At 39.9% G+C, this 15,123-nt stretch overlaps 1 long non-coding RNA gene across 1 annotated transcript in view; it reads right to left on the reverse strand.

Moving 5' to 3' along the window:
- The window catches only part of LOC131495596 (uncharacterized), a 65,414-nt gene extending 52,433 nt beyond the window's left edge, over positions 1-12,981 (reverse strand). Inside the window, exon 1 of the long non-coding RNA XR_009254008.1 lies at positions 10,581-12,981. This is a non-coding gene — a long non-coding RNA (uncharacterized LOC131495596). The remainder of the gene's footprint in view (positions 1-10,580) is intronic.
- Positions 12,982-15,123: the final 2,142 nt, after the last annotated feature.

A 15,123-nucleotide genomic window follows, 5' to 3' on the forward strand; every position in this document is an offset into this window, starting at 1 on the left:
CAAGGAGAGCCTTACTCATCTTTGTCTTCTTCATGATTCTTATAATGCTCAGCACAGCTCTCTAAGATGGGATAAGGGGTTCAGGATGAGTTAGTCAAGGAACTGACTAACTGAATGAATGAATGAAGCAAATCAAGGTTATGTCAAGGCAAAATATCAACAGTTTCTTACCATATTGATCTCATTTCACATAAATTGCATACCTCACTTGAAAATATTTCTGTTATTCTTTTTTTTTTTTTTTTGAGAGAGAAAGTGGGGTAGGGGCAAAGACAGGGAGAGAGAATCTTAAGCAGGTTACATGCTCAGCACAGAGCCCCATGTGGGGCTTGATCCTATAATCCTAAGATCGTGACCTGAGCAGAAATCAAGAGTCAGAGGCTTAATCAACTGAGCCACCCAAGAGCCCTCACTTCAAAATATATTGAAGTAAGTGAAAAAGCATTCAGAATTCAAGTAACTGTGACTGATGAGCAACAAATTAGTCCAAGCTGTCTCATTTTATCTATCTTTATATTCCACTGGAATCTTCCTTCTCACAAAGAAGAGCATTTCATAAAACAAGCTAATTTTAAAAATATCTTTTGAGGCACCTAGGTGTCTCAGTTGGTTAAGCATCTGACTTTGGCTCAGGTCATGATCTCATGGTTCATGAGTTTGAGCCCCGCGTCAGGCTCTGTGCTGACAGCTCAGAGCCTGGAGGCTGCTTTGGATTCTGTGTTGTCTCTCTCTCTGCCCCTCCCCTGCTTGTGCTCTCTCTCTCTCTCTCTCTCTCTCTCTCTCTCAAAAAATAAATAAATAAATACACATTTTTTTTAATGTTTAAAAAAGAAAAGAAACGAAGAGAAGAGAGAAGAGAAGGGAAAACAAGAGAAGACAAGACAAGACAAGAAACCTTTCCCTCAGGCACCTAGGTGTCTCAGTCAGTTAAGTATCAGACTCTTGATTTTAGCTCAGGTTATGATCTCATGGTTCATGAGATGGAGCCCCAACAGCACAGAGCCTGCTTGGGGCTCTCTTTCTCTTCCTCTCTTTCTGCCCCTCTCCTACTTGTGTGCAATTTCGCTCTCTTGCTCTCTCTCAAAATAAATAAATAAATAAATAAATAAATAAATAAATAAACATTTTAATTAATTTTTTTCAACGTTTTCTATTTATTTTTGGGACAGAGAGAGACAGAGCATGAACGGGGGAGGGGCAGAGAGAGGGAGACACAGAATCAGAAACAGGCTCCAGGCTCCGAGCCATCAGCCCAGAGCCTGACGCGGGGCTCGAACTCACGGACCGCGAGATCATGACCTGGCTGAAGTCGGACGCTTAACCGACTGCGCCACCCAGGCGCCCCAATAAATAAACATTTTTTTTTTTTTCAACGTTTTTTAATTTATTTTTGGGACAGAGAGAGACAGAGCATGAACGGGGGAGGGGCAGAGAGAGAGGGAGACACAGAATCGGAAACAGGCTCCAGGCTCCGAGCCATCGGCCCAGAGCCTGACGCGGGGCTCGAACTCACGGGCCGCGAGATCGTGACCTGGCTGAAGTCGGACGCTCAACCGACTGTGCCACCCAGGCGCCCCTAAATAAACATTTTAAAAAGAAAGAAAGATGGCAATGCAAGCTGGTGCAGCCACTCTGGAAAACAGTATGGAGGTTCCTCAAAAAACTAAAAATAGAACTACCCTATGACCCAGCAATTGCACTATTAGGCATTTATACACAGGATATAGGTGTGCTGTTTCAAAGGGACACATGCACCCCCATGTTTATAGCAGCACTATCAACAATAGCCAAAGTATGGAAAGAGCCCAAATGTCCATCGATGGATGAATGGATTAAGAAAATGTGGTATATATATACAATGGAGTATTACTCGACAATCAAAAAGAATGAAATCTTGCCATTTGCAACTACGTGGATGGAACTGGAGGGTATTATGCTAAGTGAAATTTGTCAGTCAGAGAAAGACAAGTATCATATGACTTCACTCATATGAGGACTTTAAGAGACAAAACGGATGAACATAAGGGAAGGGAAACAAAAATAATATAAAAACAGGGAGGGGGACAAAACAGAAGAGACTCATAAATATGGTGAACAAACTGAGAATTACTGGAGGGGTTGTGGGAGGGGGGGATGGGCTAAATGGGTAAGGGGCACTAAGGAATCTACTCCTGAAATCATTGTTGCCCTATATGCTAACTAATTTCTATGTAAATTTTAAAAAATAAAAAATAAAATTAAAAAAAGAAAGAAGGAAAGAAAGAAAGAAAGAAAGAAAGAAAGAAAGAAAGAAAGAAAGAAAGAAAGAAAGAAAGATGCCTTTCCCTCAATGATATAACAAACACAATTTGTCTTATTGGCAAACATTACAGCAAACAAATATTACAGAGAAGGCATCTAGAAATTTCATTAAGAAATTCCAAGAAGCCAGAATAATAGGGAAGCATGGCATCTACCTATTTTTGGCTATAAACTGACTTTCTAATGATGTAATATCCCCTTTCCTTAATCTGAACTATTCACTTTTAGTGGTATAACAAATTCTTAATCATCTACCACCTTATTCCCCATTCTAGATCTAATTCCATTTGGCCATTGCTCCCGATACTCCATGTCTTAATTGGTAAATTCTTCTAGAAGAATGGTATACAACCTTGGTTGTATATCTTGAATCACCTGGGAGCTTAAAAACCAACTGCTACTTGGACCAACTCCCCAGAGATTTTGGTATTAATTAGTCTGTGATAAGGCTGGTACATCAGGAAATTTAAAAGCTCCCCTAGGTGATTCTAATGCATAGCCAGAGTTAAGAACCACTGCTCTAGATCATGTTATATGTATATCAGGCCTATTTATCTCAATCAAATCCTTGACAAGAACCCAGGACCTCCACCTAATTGCACATTGCACCTTGAGGAGCCCAGATCCTAGTGTTTATTTTGGCAGTTTGGGGTAGGAGAACCTTATTAGGACACTGTTCTTTAGATTTTAACAATGTGTTAGTGCTATTTGTTCTCTAATATTACTACTCGGTTCTTATTACTTACATTGATTTCATGTAAGAATGATAGATTTTTGTCCCAGTATGCCCTCAAACTTGATCAAATGAAGCTCCTTAATCCATATCAACAGATTTCTGCCCCACAACAAACCATGGTACTACTACTGTCCCTAAGCTTGGAAATATCATCTGGCAATTGGAACTTTCTTGTGTCTGGTTAAGTTCTGGCCTTGGTTCCTAGGTCCCCACCCTGAATTATGAGACTTAGTAACAGGGCTTCTGCTTTGTTCCCTTCTTTTTTTAGAGAGAGATAAAGAGAGCATGTGCAAGCAGGGGAGAGGGGCAGAGGGAGAAAGAGAGGAGAGAGACTGGGAATCTTAAGCAGGCTCCACACTCAGTGCAGAGCCTGATGCAAGGCTTGATCCCCCAATCTTGGGACCATGACCTGAGCTGAAATCAATTTAGATGTTCAACCAACTGAGCCACCCAGTCACCCTTTCTTTGTTCCCTTCTAGGTAAATCTGGAGTGAAAGTAGCCCAGCACTCCTAGCAGCTGGACTTTCTCTTAGAACCACCACTCTTGAAACAAATATTGTTAAAATGTCGATACTACTCAAGGCAATCTACATATTCAATGCAATCCCTATCAAAATAACACCAGCATTCTTTACAGAGCTGGAACAAACAATCCTAAAATCTGTATGGAACCAGAAAAGACCCCAAATAGCCAAAGCAATCCTGAAAAATAAAGCCAAACTGGAGGCATCACAATTCCATACTTTAAGCTGTATTACAATGCTGTAATCATCAAGATAGTATGGTACTGGCACAAAAACAGACACTTAGATCAATGGAACAGAATAGAAAACCTAGAAATGGACCCATAAATGTATGGCCAACTAATCTTTGACAAAGCAGGAAAGAATATCCAATGGAATAAAGACAGTCTCTTCAGCAAATGGTGTTGGGAAAACTGGACAGCGACATGCAGAAGAATGAACCTTTTCTTCATTGGACCACTTTCTTACACCGTACACAAAAATAAAATGGATGGAAGACCTAAACATAAGACTAAAAGCCATCAAAATCCTAGAGGAGAAAGCAGGCAAAAACCCCTTTGACCTTGGCCACAGCAACTTCTTACTCAGCATGTCTCCAGAGGCAAGGGAAACAAAACAAAAATGAACTATTGGGACCTCATCAAGATAACATGTTTCTGCACGGTAAAGGAAACAATCAACAAAACTAAAAGACAACTGACAGAATAGGAGGAGATATTTGCAAACGATAAAGGGCTAGTATCCAAAATCTATAAAGAACTTATTAAACTCAACACCCAAAAAAAACCCACAAATAATCCAGTGAGGAAATGGGCAAAGGGTATGAATACAAACTTTTCCAAAGAAAACATCCAGATGGTTAACAGGCACATGAAAAAATGCTCAACCTCACTCATCATCAGGGAAATACAGATCAAAACCACAATGAGATACCACCTCACACCTGTTAGAATGGCTAAAATGAACAACCCAGGCAACGACAAATGTGGCGAGGATGCGGAGAAAGAGGAACTCTTTTGCACTGCTGGTGGGAATGCAAACTGGTGCAGCCACTCTGGAAAACAGTATGGAGATTCATCAAAAAATTAAAAATAAAACTACCCTATTGCACCAATTGCACCTTTCTATTTATCCAAAGGATACAGGTGTGCTGTTTCAAAGGGGCACATGTACCCCAATGCTTACAGCAGCACTGTAAACAATAGCCAAAGTATGTAATGAGCCCAAAGTCTATCAACAGATGAATAGATGAAGATGTGGCATATATATACAATGGAGTATTACTCTGCCCTCAAAAAGAATGAAATCTTGCCATTTGCAAGGATGTAGATGGAACTAGAGTGCATTATGTTAAGCAAAATTACTCAGAGAAAGGCAACTTCTTTCATATGTGGAATTTAAGATACAAACCAGATGAACAAGGGAAGGGAAGCAAAAATAATATAAAAACAGGGAGGGGGACAAAACATAAGAGACTCTTAAATATAGAGAACAAACTGAGGGTTGTTGGAGGGGTTGTGGGTTGGGGGATGGGCTAAATGGTCAAGGGGTATTAAGGAGGACACTTGTTGAGATGAGCACAGGGTGTTATATGTAGGGGATGAATCACTGGATTCTACTCCTGAAATCATTATTGCACTATAAGCTAACTAACTTGGATGTAAATTTAATAAATAAATAAATAAATAAATAAATAAATAAATAGATATTAAAAATAATAACAATTTAAAAAAACCAACCACTCTCCAGCTGGATGCTATGAAACCAAGCACCTGCCAACATGGACTTTTATCTACTCTTTGGATGAGCAATACTCAATGACTGTACCAATGCTCTGAAGCTTTAAATAAGGACCACACAGCCATCCTGTCTCCTCTTTGGATCTACATTTGAAAACACATCTCCATATGTCTCTTTCCCAAATAACCTATGCCTGACTTACTTGATCTTGTGTGTGAATACAGAGCTCCCTCATGATTCTGTGAAACCACTTGTATTCTTATATCTACTGTTCTCAAATTCTAATTCTGACTAAGAGCTACTTCTGGTGGGATGTGGAGTGGAAAATATACAGAATATAGCATATTATGAAAATTAACTTTACTTTGTAATGTGGCTACTAGAGATTTAGAAATTATGTATTTGACAGGGTTGTTCTATAATACACCTTTTAAAGTTCACTCCATTATTCTTCTTCTCAATTCATGTGGCAGAAATTTAGAGACGTATCCCAATATCTTTTTGCTCCATCTTCTTTTCTGGTGATAGTGCCTATAATTTTCAGCTAGGCAGGTTAAGTTCTCAGCCTCCCGTGCAGCTGAGGGTGGCCCCCTTTGCATTGTGAATAGTATATGAAAGGAAGTGGTATGTGGCTTTTAAAGAGAAAAGATACCTTCTTCCATTCCTTTTGCTTCATTCCCACTGCTAGCTGGAATTTAGACAAAGTGATGAACCACCTTGGACCTTGCAAATGAGAACAAAAATCTACAGATGGTGGAACAACAAGATAAAAAAAGATTGAGCTCCTGATGACTGTGCATATCACATCATTTCATGAGAGAGACATAAAATTCCATCTTTTTCAAGGTGCTGTTAATTTGAGTCTCTGTTGCAAGCAGTCAAAACAACAATTTAACAAGTACAACTGATCATTATAAAATATCAATTTCATGGTACATTCATATAGCACATCTCAATTTTTCAAGTATTTCTTGGTGTCTCATTTGTCCCTCACAACAACTTCATCTGGTCACTAGAACAGATATTACTATTCTAATTTTACAGATGGGGAAACCAAGGCTTACAGAGTCTTTGAGACCTGTCAAAAGATTAGATGGAAAAAAAAAAAAAAAGCCACCCAGCTGGAATTATTGCTTAGGTTTGTGACTCATGCCTTGCAGTGGAATGAACCGTGGGCCACACCCATGAAAACAGCATAGTGCATATTTGATCAGGCCTTGTGTAAATGAAGACAATAAAAGTTATAAAAAACAACACTGCTCTGACCTTCTACGTGAACCATATTTAAACCTGGAGAACATGAGGGCAAAAATCAGGTTCTCTATAACTCCTATCTTCCTTGGCACCCAGTGCTTTGCCCAGTGAGTCCCGTCAGTGAAAAGAAACACAGGGAATAGAACAGAAGGATCTCGGGGGCAGAGCAAAGGCCAGAAGTGACATGTAACAGATTAAAAACACACTAATGAGAAAGAATAAATATAGCACATGCCATGAAATTAAGCCACAACCATCTGCAGAACTTATAGATGAGGAAAACTAGAATTTGTCCAAAGACAGTACCATGATAAAGGAATAAAACCATTGATACCTAAAGCAAAGGTTACAGTTGTCCTTATATTGAACTATTTTCCTTTTCCACATACAATGTCCTATAATTTAAAAAGGGAAAGGAAAGAGAAACAAACTAATCATTAAATGAGACTCCATGAATCTTTGCAACACATATCATTTCTTATTAACCTGACTTTTAGTGAGGCACCACATGTAGTTTGATGCTGTAAAACAAAATCCTCGTTTCAACAATTGAGGTGCTGGAAGTTCCCACACCATTGTCTACTTAAACTTCTTAGCCTGTATCCAAATAAATCAATGGTTGGGGTTCTGCTCAGTCTGCTTTAGCCCCTATGCTAAGACTACCAATAAAGTAGCTATTGAAACAGCAATTGAGGGATGTGAAGGTGTTGGCCTATAAGAAATGGAATTGAGAACGGTTCATTTTACACAATATCCAGCCATCAAGTGATATAATTCAATCTCTATCAAGCCATGACAGAAGTGAAAAGTGCAGTAATTCTCTTAGGAATGAAAATCTACTCCCTACCCATCTACATCTTTTTAAAGGTGAACATTTTTTAATTGGAATATTGCAAATGAGTACATTTAAAACCACTTTAAGGATAATATATAAGTATGTATTCTGCAAGCTTAAGACTACAGTAATCAGGGGTTTTTTTTTGTTTTTGTTTTTTTGTAAAAATTGCATGCAAATCATTATACTTCGTTTTAGATGACTTTCTAAAATCATTGCTTTTTTAAATCAAAGTTTTGAACTCAGGCAATGATAACTCATACACTTCTACAAATGGCTTCCAAGTCAGTAAACCCAGAATGCCTTAATGATGAATCAAATATCAATTTCCACATTAAACAACTCAGAAGCATTGAAGGTACTACTGACATTTGCCCTTATTTCATCCTTTATATATGATCAGTAACTAAGTTGTGACAATGCTCCTAAAAGCTCCAGGATCCATCAATCTGTCATCTTCACTGCCAACACCTTTGTCCAAGCTACCCCCACCTCGGTACTTGGACCACTGCAAGACATTCTCCATTTCTCTCCACATCTACTCTTGCCTTCCCTCGATTTCATGCTACCACAGAAGCACAATGTTCTCTTTAAAACATCAATCAACAGGGGCGCCTGGGTGGCGCAGTCGGTTAAGCGTCCGACTTCAGCCAGGTCACGATCTCACGGTCCGTGAGTTCGAGCCCCGCGTCAGGCTCTGGGCTGATGGCTCGGAGCCTGGAGCCTGTTTCCGATTCTGTGTCTCCCTCTCTCTCTTCCCCTCCCCCGTTCATGCTCTGTCTCTCTCTGTCCCAAAAATAAATAAAAAAAAAAAACGTTGAAAAAAAAACATCAATCAACAGAAATCCATCCATATGCTATGTTCACCAAAAGACAGGTACAAGATCATTCCTTGCATCATTATTTGTAATAGTATCAAACCATATACAACCCAAAAGTCCGTATCAGCAGAAAGAGTACACTGGAATTCTACAGAGCATAGAAAGTAGAATGAGCTACATGTAGACACAGCAGTATGGATGGATCTCAGAGACATGATATTGACTGAAGTATATCGACACAAAGAAGTACATATTTATAATTCCACATATGTAAAGCTCAAAATTAGGCAAAGCCACTTTGTTCTTTTCCTCCAGCTTTACTGAGGCATAACCGACAGATAAAATTGTAAAGATTTAAAGTGTACACAATATGACAATTTCATATATACTTTGTGAAATGATTATCATGACGAAGTCAATTAACACATCTATTACCTCAGAGTTATTGTGTATGTGTGAGCGTATGCGTGTGTGCATGCATGTATGTGTATATGGTGAGAATGTTGGTTTTTTTAAATTTTTTTAAAGCTTATTTATTTTTGCAAGAGAGACCATGAGCAGGGGAGGGGCAGAGAGAAAGGGAGACACAGAATCTGAAACAAGCTCCAGGCTCTGAGCTGCCAGCACAAAGCCTGACGTGGGACTCAAACTCACGAACTGCAAGATCATTACCTGAGCTGAAGTTGGATGCTTAACTGACTGAGCCACCCAGGTGCCCCTGTGGTGAGAATACTTAGCAAATTCAAGTATGTAATACAGTATTGCTAACCATAGTCACCAGGCTGTGCATTAGATCCCCAGAACTTACTCATCTTAGAATTGAAGGCTTACACTCTTTGACCAGCATCTCCCCATCTCTCACCCCTAAGCCCCTGGTAACTACCATTCTACTCTCTGTTTCTATAAGTTTGACTTTTTTTCTTTTTAATTTCACATATAAGTTAGGTCATACAGCATTCATCTTACTCCAACTTATTTCACTTAGCATAACACCCTCAAGATCCATCTATGTTGTCACAAATGGCAAGATTTCTATATATATCACATTTTCTTTATCCATTCATCTGTTGACAGACACTTGGGTTGTTTCCATATTTTGGTTATTCTGAATAATGCTGCAATAAACATGGAAGTGCATGTAATTCTTCAATATCCTATTTTCATTTCCTTTGGGTATATAACTAGGAGTGAAATTTCTGGATCACATGGTAGTTCTATTTTTAATTTTACGAGGAACCGCCATACTGTTTTCCACGGTGACTAAACCAGTTTACATTCCCACAAGCAGTACACAGGGTTTCCTTTAATCCACATCCTCGCCAACACTTGTGATACCTTACCTTTTTGATAAAATCCATTCTAACAGGTATGAGGTGACATTTCATTGTGGTTTAGAATTGTATTTCCTTGATGATGAGTGATGTTGAGCACATTTTCATGTACCTTTTGGCCATCTGTATGTCTTCTTTGGGGAAAAAAAACATCTAGGATGTTTAGGCAAAACCAGTTTTTGATGTTGGGAGTAGCATTGGGGTAGGTAACAACTGGAAGAAGGAATTCTAGGTACTACTACTTCTGTTTCTCGATCTGGGTACTAGTTTCATTCATGACAGTGTTTACTTTGTAAAATTTCATTACACCGCATGCTTATGATTTGCACTCTTTTCTTTACATGTTATACTTCAACAAAAAGTCTACTTTAAAAAACCCACTGATCTGATCATGCCATCCTCCTATTTGACATCAGTCTTGGGACTAAAGGTCAAAACTATTACAACACCTACAACATTATAACTTAAAAAAAATTTTGTTAATGTTTTGTTTTTTTTATTTTTGAGAGAGACAGCGACAGAGTGCAAGTGGGGCAGGGGCAGAGAGAGAGGGAGATAGAATCAGAAGCAGGCTCCAGGCTTTGAGCTGTCAGCACAGAGCCCGACGCAGGGCTCGAACCCACAAACCAGGAGATTAAGACCTAAGCCAAAGTCATACTTCACCGACTGAGCCACCCAGGTGCCCCATAACATTACCATTTTACCTTTACAGTGTGGCTCCAGCTTCAGAAGAATCGCTGTCCTTTTCTGCATATTTTCAATTTCCTCAAAAGCACAATGATCCTTCCCACCTCAGGGCCAGCTCATAGGCTAGTTCCTCTACCCGGACATCTCTTTTGCTGCCCTTTGCCTGGCTAACTACCACTCACTGTTGAGATTTTCTTGGGGAGGCTTTCCTGACCCCTAGACTAGGTCACCTCCTTCTGTTATGCCTTCTCCCCACTCCTCAGCACCGGTAACATTTGTGGCCTGCTTCACCAATATCAGATCTAAACATAGGCCTCTCTCGGTCCCTCCACTGAACTGTCCAGAACCCACCAGAATTATAAAAAAGGAAGCCTGCCATCTCCTTCTTGAGGTTTCCCTGCATGATCCAGGCATGCAGGAATCCAGCCAGTCCAAAGGCATTTGCTTCCGAGTGCAGAGCACAGTGGAGTCCGAGTGGCCCGCCACAGTGTCACTTCTCCCTCAACAGAGGGCTGGGCCCACAGGTCAACTGCCTGGCTGTGCTGCTGTGGTGTCCGGCAGACTGTGGAAGTGCCCCAGGTGTGGTTCTGCTTGGCCGGCGTGGCTCTCATTCTCCCACACAGCACACGGTGCTGGAACCCTGGGTGTCTGTTCCACATACCATTAAGCCCCAGCATGTGGCAGCTCCCAACTTAAACTCAGCCTCCGATCAATTTTGTTTGGCCTAAACGGTGTTTCATTGTTTGTCTAAGACTGACCTTTATTCGTTTACTTTTTATTAGAGAAGGCACTCTTTTTTTAAGTTTTGATTTTAATACCAATGGCATTTTTCATAGAACTAAAACAAACAATTCTAAAATGTGTATGGAACCACAAAAGACCTCGAATAGTCAAAGCAGTCTTGAAAAAGAAGCAAAGCCGGGGGCATCACCATTCTGGACTTCAAGTTATATTACAAAACTGTAGTAATCAAGACAGTATGATACTGGCACAACAACAGACACATAGATCATAGTAACAGAATAGAAAACCCAGAAATAAACCCACAACTATACGGTCAATTAATCTTCGACAAAGCAGGAAAGACTAGCTAACGGGAAAAAAACAGTCTTCAACAGATGGTTTTGGGAAACCTGAACAACAACGTGTAAAAGAATGAAACTGGACCACCTTCTCACACCGTACACAAAACTAAATTCAAAATAGATGAAAGACCTAAATATGAGACAGGAAACGATCGAAATCTTAGAGGAGAACACAGGCAGTAACATCTTTGACCTCGGCCACAGCAACTTCTTTCTAGATACGTCTCCTGAGGCCAGGGAAACAAAAGCAAAAATGAACTATTGGGACTTCATCAAAATAAAATGCTTCTGCAGAGTGAAGGAAACAATCAACAAAACTAAGAGGCAACCTATGGAATGAGAGAAGATATTTGTAAGTGACATATCCGATAAGACCGACCTTTAAATCTTTTTTTTTTTAACATGTATTTATTATTGAGAGACAGAGAGACAGAGTGCAAGCAGGGGAGGGGCAGAGAGAAAGGGAGACACAGAATCCGAAGCAGGCTCCAGGCTCTGAGCTGTCAGCACAGAGCCCGACACAGGGTTCAAACCCACAAACTGTGAGATCATGACCTGAGCCAAAGTTGGAGGATTAACTGACTGAGCCACCCAGGCGCCCCTAATAAGATTTGACCTTTAAATGCCAGGCGATTTCACACAAGAATTTGGAGTGACAGTATCTCTTGAAAATTTGGAAGCTTTTCCAACAATGGGCCCACATTCCCAAAGGGCAACATGGGCTAAACCTGAGCAGCAGCTGTGTCCTTTAACACGGTGCCCACTCACCAGTTTGCCACAGTCTCTGCTATTCCATGTTGCCGCCTTAACTCAAGGCCAAATATCAGTTTGCATTTATCAGTGTGGATGTGCTACTTTTTCTTTTCAAGAGCAGAGGGAAATGAACTATTTCTTACATATATTTGCCTCATGTGTGGGGGAATGGAAGCCAGACCAAGCATTTTTGTGTTTCAAGAAAAATGGGGAAAACCTATTTATTTCAACATGTAAAAATATTCCTATATATTTATTGTAGGAAAAAGTGTGTCTCTATCAAAAGAAGACAACTTAAGATACCATCATGACACAACCACAGAAACAAAGCAAAAACTGTGACCAATTAACCTAAAAGGCTTGATGAAAGCTTAATGCACTAAAAGAAGATGAAAATTTCAACTGTTTGTTTTTTTAATATAAATAAACTAGAGGATATGAGGCACATCAAATATTAAATAAACTAATTGCCCAAGCATCGATACCTTTAATGGATTATTAATTTATTTTTGAATGTGTCTAATGGCGGCAGCAGAGATTATGTATCCTAAAAAGAAACAAATTTCTGTAATTGTAAGTCTTCCCAGAAACACTATTGTTCAACATGCTGAAGTTATAGTGAGAACCTAAGGATCAGGTTATAGGAGATGACGTGTGTTCTGTTCTCAGAACTCTGGCTGGCTTCTCTGAACTCACCACATCAACAAAAGCAGCAGTTTGCAAGCAACCTACCTCCTCTACCAAAATTTAAAAAAAACAACAACAAAAAAAGACCTTATTCTAAACCCAAGGTAACAGTTGCCCATTCATTTTACGGTTGCATAACTCTTAGGCCTCTGAAGATGAGTTTGAAGCTGACTTTGTGTCCATGCCTAGAAGAGGCCCTGACACTTTCTATGGACTTTAAAACAAAACTGCTGATTGATGGGGGGTGGGAGGGAGGGGAGGGTGGGTGATGGGTATTGAGGAGGGCACATTTTGGGATGAGCACTGGGTGTTGTATGGAAACCAATATGACAATAAGCTTCATATATTGAAAAAAAACCTGCTGCCATTACTGTAATTGTAATTAAGTGATTACCTGTGAAATTAGTTAATACATATCTCATCTATCATACTGACAATTTTATAAGGGTCGGGGTGCCTGGGTGGCTCAGTCGGTTGAGCACCAACTTCGGCTCAGGTCATGACCTCGCAGTTTGTGAGTTCGAGCCCTGCATCGGGCTCTGTGCTGACAGCTCAGAGCCTGGAGCCTGCTTCGGATTCTCTGTCTCCCTCTCTCTCTCTGCCCCTCCCCTGCTTGCGCGCTGTCTCTGTCTCTTAAAAATGAATAAACGTTAAAAAAAGAAAGTTTTATACGGGTCAAAATCATTTCTATTTGTTCACCACTGCATCTCCAGGGTTCACTACATATGCTGGGATGAAATAGGCTTATTAAAGGCTATGTAGGTAGCTAGACAGAGGTAAGATCAAAGGGATGGTTCAAATGTTATATTTCTGACTTCTTGCCACTATAAGTTGCCCACATCTCCTCAAGATTCTTGAAATGAAGGCTATCTCAGTCAGCCAGCCGTGTGGCCCCAAGCAGACCATTATAAACAGGCCAGCTGCCAGCAGGCAAGATCTTGGAGGCCTTTCATTAGCTATACAGGACAGCCCATCAGCTGCCTTAGATGACTAGCCGTTCTTCCTCTGCACAGCTGATCTACCTGCCTGTGTAGTCCACAGCATCCATAATGGCTCCCAATAAACCTTGCCTCCTGATACCCACCCTCTTGTGTAGTCCTGGACACATTTTACCAGAATTAGTCTGATACGTCACTCTCGAGTTAGGTTATAGAAAGACTGTGACTTCCACCTTGGGCATTCATTCTGGTTCCCTCTTAGATGGCTGACTCTGAGGGAAGCAAGCTGCCATGTTGTGAACAGCCCTCTGGGGAGGTTTACATGGTGAGGAACTAAAGCCTCCCCCAACAGCCATAAAAGAATGGAGACTGGCTGATCCTGATATGAGTCAGCTTGGCTAGATTCTCCAGCCCAGTTAAGCCTTGAGATGTCTGCAGCCCTCACTGGCAGTTTGGAACCTCAAGAGAAATGCTGAGCCAGAGCCACCTAGCTAACCCCCTCTAGGATTTCTGACCTTGGACTGCATGAGATAATAATTTTTGTTGTGTGAAGTCATCAAGTTTCAGGACCCTTTGTGACACACCATTAGATAAATATACTCAGAATGATTTTCAAGCACAACCTTATCAGAGTAGTAGCTCTACATTAACATCTAATCTAGTAATTCTCAGTGGTACTATTATCTAATGTATCTTGTGATTTTTTTTACATTTCCCAAAAGTCTTAAGCTTTTCATTACAATGAATATTAAAGAATTTTTTGAAGCCTCTAAAACAGCACAATGCCAAGTGCATGCTAAACAATCAAAGAAATCAGATAAATATATAATACTTGCTGAATTAATTTTTTAAACTATGCTTCAGTAGAGCATACTATTTGTATGTTTGTTCATCTTGATGCTGTTAGCGAATTACTCAAGGTACTGCGAACTAAGTTACAAATAATGAAGCACACAAAGAAAATATTTCTCTCTGAAGAACTGATTCTAAACAAACACCCTTCAAATAATTTGGCACAAGGGAAGTTTTCATTAAATAAGACCTCTGACAAGGATCTCTTATCTTTATAACTTTGATTTCTCTTTCTTGTAGCCAAAGCTGACAGGAAAACACTTTAGGGGAGCTAGAGATCTGTTTCACAGCAATGTGAATATACTTAATACTACTGAAGTGTATACTTCAAAAATGGCTAAGATGGTAAATTTTATGTTATGTGGTTTTTATCGTAATTTTTTTTAAATGAGCACACAACTCTTTTATTTAAAATTCCTCAATAGTTTTCTACCACCTTTGGACAAAGTCTAAAGTCCTTCACACTTCAAGCATTGTCTTGTACCATCTGGCCATTGTCTGTCTTTCATTCTTAATCCATTTAAACCACCCTGGTTATATCACATACAAGTAATTCCCTCAATTCACCATTTTCTCTCA

Source organism: Neofelis nebulosa, chromosome 15, assembly GCF_028018385.1.
Source record: "Neofelis nebulosa isolate mNeoNeb1 chromosome 15, mNeoNeb1.pri, whole genome shotgun sequence".
NCBI lineage: Eukaryota > Metazoa > Chordata > Mammalia > Carnivora > Felidae > Neofelis > Neofelis nebulosa.